Here is an 8,280-nt window from a genome sequence, read left to right as displayed (position 1 = left end):
CTTATGTGAGTGTTTGGTTCAAGCCACATCTTAGACAAGCCATACTTGAGCTCCACATGGCATACACACAAAAAGTGTGATAAGATTCCCTTAGGCTTGCCAACTTGTGACTCTCATTTTGATGAACTTACCTTAGACAAGGTTGGCAAAAATGTATGGCAAAGTGTGGCAATGCTAAGCCTAGAACCAAACAGCCCCAAGTTGGCTCCCACGCCAAAGCAGTCTTTTTTGATCAATGTTTCATTGCCCCTATAAGATTACAGATGTTAAATATGATTATTATCCGATGTAAGGGAACAAATGTTATAGGATTTATGTGAATGAGAATAAAGCAACACTCACGTCGGCCTCGAGTTGCAAGGCGCCCAGCCAGCGCTGTCGACCACCGGTGACATGGTGGTCTTGAAAAACAGAACGCGTGTGTCCACGGGCGTCCGAGGAAGATAGGGGAAATACCGGTAATGCTGCCTCCGATGAAGACGAAGGCACTCTCTGCATCCGAGGTAGAATGTGATTCTGCCGTGATATATCCTAGCCACCTCCTCCGCGATAGCTTTGTCGTTCTCAGATCACACCGCTGTACAGCAACCCACAGCAACAAATTAGTCCCCAAACAGGTTGGAATGTGCTACACATGAATTTACAGTACGCACTTACCTCGAACACAGTTTGACCGTAGCCAAAAACGAAGTCAATCGCGCCCTCAATTAAACAGCCGACATAGTAATGCCTCCCCGCCAAATCGTTGAGCGTGTCCTGGACATCAAAGAACCCGCACTCGTAGAATGAAGCTCTGTCACCATTGATTTGAAGAGCGACGGCTGGCACTGGCTCTCCGTCGTATGTATTTTGGAGATATAAGAGACTGTTGTGTTCATAAAATATCCAAAATTATAACATGATGCATGAAAATGAGTTTCTGACTTATTTTGAGCTTCTGACTTATTTTGACAATAAACTGGAAAAGAACTGACTAGAAACCAAGCTGAGAAAAAAGAACTGACTAATAACCACAAAATCTTTCTACCTCGTCCAATTCATTTCTGAAGCAACAAACATGATATAAAAACTGAGACTACAGTAGCACTGTAGTCATGGTAAAACTAAACAGAGCTGCTAATTTTCACACCCAAATAAATAATTACTGTCAATCACAAAAAAGAACATGCATGAACATTTCAGAAAAAAAACAAGAAAACAAGTGCACGGGCTAACGGGCTAGAGAGACACAACATATTTCTATATCTATATCTATATCTATATCAATCTATACCTATACCTATTAATAAAGTAAAGTGCGTTTCTTTGATTTTTTCATCCATTCACTGTTAAAAAATATATTTTTTCTATCCGAGGTGGTACTAAACTTCTGTACGTCTGTCTGTTAGCAAAGGAAAAATGATTTTTGCAAAATTACGTACATGGGCCGCGCGCCCTATGGCCTAGTAGAGTCAGCTCATTTTTTTCTGCCCACGCAGCAATAAAAATTCTATTTCCCGCACACTACGGCAAATAGTTCGAGGTACGCACATGGCGCTCAAGACTGGGCCGCCCATTTTTTCTGTGTTGCATTTCAATTTTTCCTTTTCTGTTTCTTTCTCTTTTTGTTTTCTGTTTTTTTCATTCCAAGTCTATTTTTAACTTTTTCTGCAATTCAAAATTTTCAAAAAATGTTTGTAATTTCAATTTTTATTCAAAATTTCCTAAAAAGTTATGAAATACAAAAATGTGTTTCTATTTTTAAAAGTGTTTGGATTTTTTGTCGTTCCAATTTTTTTCAAAATTTTCAAAAATTATTCCCATTTTTAGAAAATGTTTGTATTTTTCGCAATTGTCCAAGATTTTACAAAATGTCCCAAATTCAGGAAATATTCTTGTTTTAGCAATATGTTCAAAAGTTGAAAATAATATTTGCGTTAAAGAAACACATTTTCTGAAATTCTTCTGAATGTTCAAAACATGTTCCCATTTTAAATGCTGGTTAATTATAATTGAAAAAAAATTGTGGGCATGTGCCAATAAAAGAGAATATACTAGTTTGTCTCTAATTAAAGTGCGTCATGTTGAACTAGAGAATATGGACATGTGGGGTTATTGATCCATTCTTATATTGAGCTAAAGGCATGTAATCTTATTATCCTGTTGCAACTCACGGGCATGTGTGCTAGTCATAAAAAACAGAGAAAACAAGTGCGCGTGTTAACACTAAAAACCCGACTGCTGCCACCTGGTCCAAACCCACGAATCATGACGCAAAGAATCAAACGGCTACAGCAAAAGAGTAAAACAAGTAAAAAATGTACCTTGAAACCAATTGCACGGGCCATGAAGTTCTGGCTATTTACGTTCACTATGGTTGTCTCGTTAGTTCCTCGGGCGGGCCTTCCATGTGGATCATCCGGCACCATCATGAAGTCCCCCCATTCAATGATTGTTCGGTCTTGGCCTTCACCTTCCAACAAGACGTAAGGTTTGTTGACTATTGACACCTTCTTCCTGCAACCAAGGGATTTTTTTAGAATAATAGGAGGGCCAATGCCCCCCCCCCCCCGCCCGTTGCATTATTGAATAACAAAACCAGAGTTTGAGTAACAACATCTACCACTAAGTTGAACAAAAGGGGGGAAATGGTGTCCCCCTGTCTAAGCCCTTTGCCAGTGGTGAAAAATTTACCCTCTACACCATTTAGTTTAACCCCTACAGATCCTAGATGTGTGACTTGGTAAATCCATTTCACCCATCTAGGACCAAAATTTCTTTTCTCAAGGATCTCCATGAGAAAATCTAGATTGACTTTATCAAAAGCCTTCTCATAATCTAATTTAAGCACCAAACTAGGGCAGCCTGATTGATAAGTGGAGTGCGGTACCTCATGTGTTGTCAGCACACTTTTCAGGATAAACCTACCTTTAATGAAGGTAGATTGGTTGCTGGAAGTGAGCAAATTCATAAGGACAGCTAATATATTTGTGAGGACCTTAGTAAAGAGATTAAAAATGCAGTTAAGTAAACTAATAGGTCTAAATTTATTCATAGTAGTGGCCTCTTTCTCTTTAGGAATAATGGTGAGAATAGCAAAGTTAAGTCTATAGATATCCAAGTCCCCATTATAAAAGTCTATGAACATGGCCATGATATCTTTTTTAATAGTATCCCAAAATTGTTGAAGAAAAAGGAAAGAAAGTCCATCTGGGCCAGGGGCTCCATCAGAGTATGACCCAAATAAAGCTTCTTTCACTTCCTCTTCAGAAAAAAGTTTTTGCAACTTTATCAGAGTCTTTAACTTTTTCATTCTCAGAGAAGAATTGATCATTAAGACAGAACCCTTTTCTATCTTCCTTCTAGAAGAGGTTTTTGTAGTAGGATGTGGCTATGGCTAACATATCATCTATGTCTGAAGTAGCCCCAGATGGACCCTGCAGAGCATGAATCAATGTTTTCCTGCTTCTCTAATTTGCTACAGCCATAAAATATTTAGTATTCCTGCCACCCTCTAATATATCCCTATCCATGGATCTCTATCTGGCCTTTGTTTCCTCTTTGAGCCAGATAGCTTGGAGCTAAGAACTGATGCATTTCATCCTATCTGAGTTTTGCTTAGAGAGGGGTGCATTTTCAGAACTGACATCCAGTCTATCATATTCTTATGTCAGAGATTGCTTAAGCTTCCCAAGCTTAGCACCTACATTTCTACTCCAGCCTCTACTAAATTTTCTAAATCTCCTAGCCTTTTCTTGCCAAATGTCAATAGGGGTGGTGCTCTTAAAAGGGGCAGACCAATTTTTGATAACTAGATCTTTAAACTCTGCATGGAGAAGCCACCATTTCTCAAATTTAAAACTAGGGCTCCTGGGAATGCAATCAATCCCTGAATTCCAGAGGATGGGAGTGTGATCACTTCCAGTTCTGGGCAGAGCTTGAGAGTTGCTCAAAGGGAAAAGAGCATCTAGTTTTGTTGTACAGAAGACTCTGTCAATAGTAGACATGATCAGGTTCTCTTGGTGTTGGGGAACGTTGCAGAAAACAAAATTTTTCCTACGGTTTCACCAAGATCCATCTAGGAGTTCATCTAGCAAAGAGTGATCGGATTGCATCTACATACCTTTGTAGATCACGCGCGGAAGCGTTCAAAGAACGGGGATGAGGAAGGCGTACTCGACGTGATCCAAATCACCGGAGATCCTAGCGCCGAACGGATGGCACCTCCGCGTTCAACACACGTACGGTCAGTGTAACGTCTCCTTCTTCTTGATCCAGCAAGGGGAAGGAGAGGTTGAGGAATATGGCTCCAGCAGCAGCACGACGGCGTGGTGATGATGGAGCTGCAGTACTCCGGCAGGGCTTCGCCAAGCACTATGGAGGAGGAGGTGTTGGAGAGGGAGAGGGAGGCACCAAAGGCATGGGGTAAGAAGTCCTCCATCTCCCCACTATATATAGGAGGGCCAAGGGGGGGCGCCGGCCCTAGGAGATCCAATCTCCTAGGGGGGTGCGGCCAAGGGGAGGAATCCCTCCTCCCCAAGGCACCTAGGAGGTGCCTTCCCCTCCTAGGACTCTTCCTTTAGGGTTTCCCCCACCCTAGGCGCATGGGCCCTAGGGGGAAGTGGCGCCCCAGCCCACTTTGGGCTGGATCCCTTCCCACTTCAGCCCATGGGGCCCTCCGGGATAGGTGGCCCCACCCGGTGGACCCCCGGGACCCTTCCGGTGGTCCCGGTACAATACCGGTGACCCCAAAACTTGTCCCGATGGCCAAAATAGCACTTCCTATATATAATTCTTTACCTCCGGACCATTCCGGAACTCCTCGTGACGTCCGGGATCTCATCCGGGACTCCGAACAACATTCGGGTTATTGCATATACATATCCCTACAACCCTAGCGTCACCGAACCTTAAGTGTGTAGACCCTACGGGTTCGGGAGACATGTAGACATGACCGAGATCGCTCTCCGGCCAATAACCAACAGCGGGATCTGGATACCCATGTCGGCTCCCACATTCTCCTCGATGATCTCATCGGATGAACCACGATGTCGAGGATTCAAGCAACCCCGTATACAATTCCCTTTGTCAATCGGTATGTTACTTGCCCGAGATCTGATCATCGGTATCCCAATACCTCGTTCAATCTCGTTACCGGCAAGTCACTTTACTCGTACCATAATGCATGATCCCATGACCAGACACTTGGTCACTTTGAGCTCATTATGATGATGCATTACCGAGTGGACCCAGTGATACCTCTCCGTCATACGGAGTGACAAATCCTAGTCTTGATCCGTGTCAACCCAACAGACACTTTTGGAGATACCCATAGTATACCTTTATAGTCACCCAGTTACGTTGTGACATTTGGCACACCCAAAGCACTCCTACGGTATCCGGGAGTTACACGATCTCATGGTCTAAGGAAAAGATACTTGACATTGGAAAACTCTAGCAAACGGACTATACGATCTTGTGCTATGTTTAGGATTAGGTCTTCTCCATCACATCATTCTCCTAATGATGTGATCTCATTATCAATGACATCCAATGTCCATAGTCAGGAAACCATGACTATCCGTTGATCAACGAGCTAGTCAACTAGAGGCTTACTAGGGACATGTTGGTGTCTATTATTCACACATGTATTACGATTTCCGGATAACACAATTATAGCATGAATAAAGACAATTATCATGAACAAGGAAATATGATAATAATGCTTTTATTATTGCCTCTAGGGCATATTTCCAACACTTGGTTGTTAGCCCAAGTGAACTTCTACCAGACATTCTAATTTCTAGTAGGCTCCATATTTCAATCCAGGCATTAAATTTATCACTCCAATTGTGATTAATTTTGCTATTGCTTTTGTCTTTCTGATATCTAACTAGATTGAAGTCCCCCCCATAACAGTAGGAAGGTGATCATCAATAAACAGACTATGCAGTTCTGAAAGGAAATCATCTTTCCCTTCATCATATGGAGACCCATAAACTGCTATAAACCTAAAAGAGATGTTCTTCTTTTTAAGTGTTAGCATACATGAAACGGAGAATTTGAGAGGGATCCAGCTAGTAACATCAAAGATGTCTAGATCCACTCCCACCAGCACACCACCAGAAGTGCCTTCAGCAGGTAGGTGGTGCCAATCATAATTTTTACTTCGGCTAATAGATTTCAAGAATGCATGAGTGAGATGCTCTTTTTTGGTCTCCTGGAAGGATATGATACTAGGATTGTGTTTAGAGAGAGTATCATTAATATAGGTTCTCTTGCCAGGAGCAGTGATCCCTCTAATATTCCAAAAAAGCATTCATTTATGCAAAGTTTTCCTAGGGTGCTTGCCCCGTCCATATTTACTAATATGAGTCCATCCAAAACTATAGTCATCAATAACAGCTGAGATTCCCTTTAAACCCTCAGGAGTAGCGGGCGTTCTAGGGGAATCCAGAGCATCATGCAAAACAACACTCCTTCAGAGTGCTCACTAGGCATACCCACTGGTGATGTGCCAGTGATTTTTATAGTTTTTAGTTTTCCTACCTCATTAATATTTGTAGTTTTGTTTAAAAGAAATTCATCCTCATGTCCTGCAGACATTTGAGGGGCATTATTTATTTCTAATTGGTCGTCAACTTGTCCTACTGACAGTATTTGACTATCATCTATTTTAACACCAATTTTACTAGCTATAGCAATAAATTTAGGATCAGTGAAGTGTTCAAAAGAAGTTTTGACAATGGTATCTTTAATCTCTTTTTTGCTGGCCTCCAGATTCTGCACTTTCTTGGTGTTCATAGCAATTTCCAGCATAGTCCCGTCTCCTACATCAACTCTGTTACTCTTCCTCAGGGCCAAAACCGGGCCCCATTGCTATTTTGCAGGGACCATGTTGCTTAAGTGAGCATCTGTGGCAAGAGTGTGATGTGTTTGCGGGCTAAACACCACTTTGGCATTGTTACCTAATTCCAAGTCTTCTTCTTCAGCAATCTCATCTACCATGTCCTCATCATCCTCATCCTCTCCCATCAGGTCCATTTCCTGCAGCAAGGAATAAGTGTGGTCTATTGATAGTGGATCAGGCAATTGTTTAAGGTATTCCATAGCTTTTTGCCTTGAGATGGTTGTAGAACTAGTTCCAGGGTTTTTGTTGCTTGTTAGAGAGGAGGTGGAGCTGGCTGTTCCCCCACCCCTGCTGCTATTGGTGGTGTTACCATCATCAGCACCTGGGCCTGATCCTTCAACTTCTTTCCTATTTCCCTCTAGGTCATCATCTAGAAGATCATCATCCTCAAAATCCTCCTCAGGTGGCTCCACTTGGATAAGAATCTTGTAGAGCTTGTCCCCTATACCAAAAATCCTGTTAGCAGGTACTTTGGTGTGGTCTCTACATCTGATTTTGATCCTGACCACCTCAAAGAAGGATCCGAAGTTGCCTTGCCAATCCACATCAATCAAGGAACCAAAGAAAGATGCAAATTGTTCTAGGACTGCCATTCAGCCCAAGCAGGGGCCACTCCTCTCAGTTGGAGACAAACTTTTTGCAGTTCACTATGATGTTCTAATTCTGCTTTCCACACTTCTACCTTAACTGTGACTCCTTCCATTTCTGGCAGTCCAAACATGGGGTATCCTTCCACTTGTTCAATAGGGATATGTGGAGGGAACTTGACTAGAAAGGTCCAGTCATCTAGTTTCCTTACTTGCCAGGGCCAGTTAGTTTTGTATATGAGAGACATGTTGTGTGCTAGCTCAGATTTTCTCACTTGCCTAGACTCAACATACACAATGCCCACATTCTTCCTGTGCCCCATGTGCTGATCATTGACATCAGGCACATCCACCTGGTAGTATCCCAGACTAGGAGCACCACTACCAACAAATTTTGTAGGAGTCCTAGGCTTCTTCCTGACTGGGCATTCCTCAACCAAGGGATTAGAATTTAACTCCAATCTCTGAACTATTTATAGGTAAGTAAAATCTCGCCATGCCATGGGGCGATTTATTTTTTCATGGAAGGAATGCACAGACGTTTGAGAGCAGAGTGAGTGCCTGTAGACCCCTATGGCGACGTGGATGCCCACCCATGCAGTGTTGTTGGCTGGAACGACATCACCTGTTTGCTGAACAGTCCGCAGCCCGCTTGCACCGACGTAGATGGTGTTGGAAACTAGAGACGAGACAAAGAGTAAGAGAGAGAATCACAAGAGTTGGCGACAAATCTCAAAACTTACGCGGAGATGGCTTGCCGGGAACTGTCGTCACCGCACACAATGTGACGACCGTGATGAGCAA

General features: G+C 42.6%; 1 pseudogene; it reads right to left on the bottom strand.

The window, feature by feature from the left end:
- Window positions 1–240: 240 nt before the first annotated feature.
- Window positions 241–8,073, bottom strand: LOC147964429 (uncharacterized; annotated as a pseudogene).
- Window positions 8,074–8,280: the final 207 nt, after the last annotated feature.

This window comes from Triticum urartu, chromosome 6A, assembly GCF_056163025.1.
Source record: "Triticum urartu cultivar PI428250 chromosome 6A, HENAU_Tu73, whole genome shotgun sequence".
NCBI classification, from domain to species: Eukaryota; Viridiplantae; Streptophyta; class Magnoliopsida; order Poales; family Poaceae; genus Triticum; species Triticum urartu.
The sequence above is the reverse complement of the archived record's forward strand: the minus strand, read 5'-3'. Positions and strand labels throughout refer to the sequence as shown.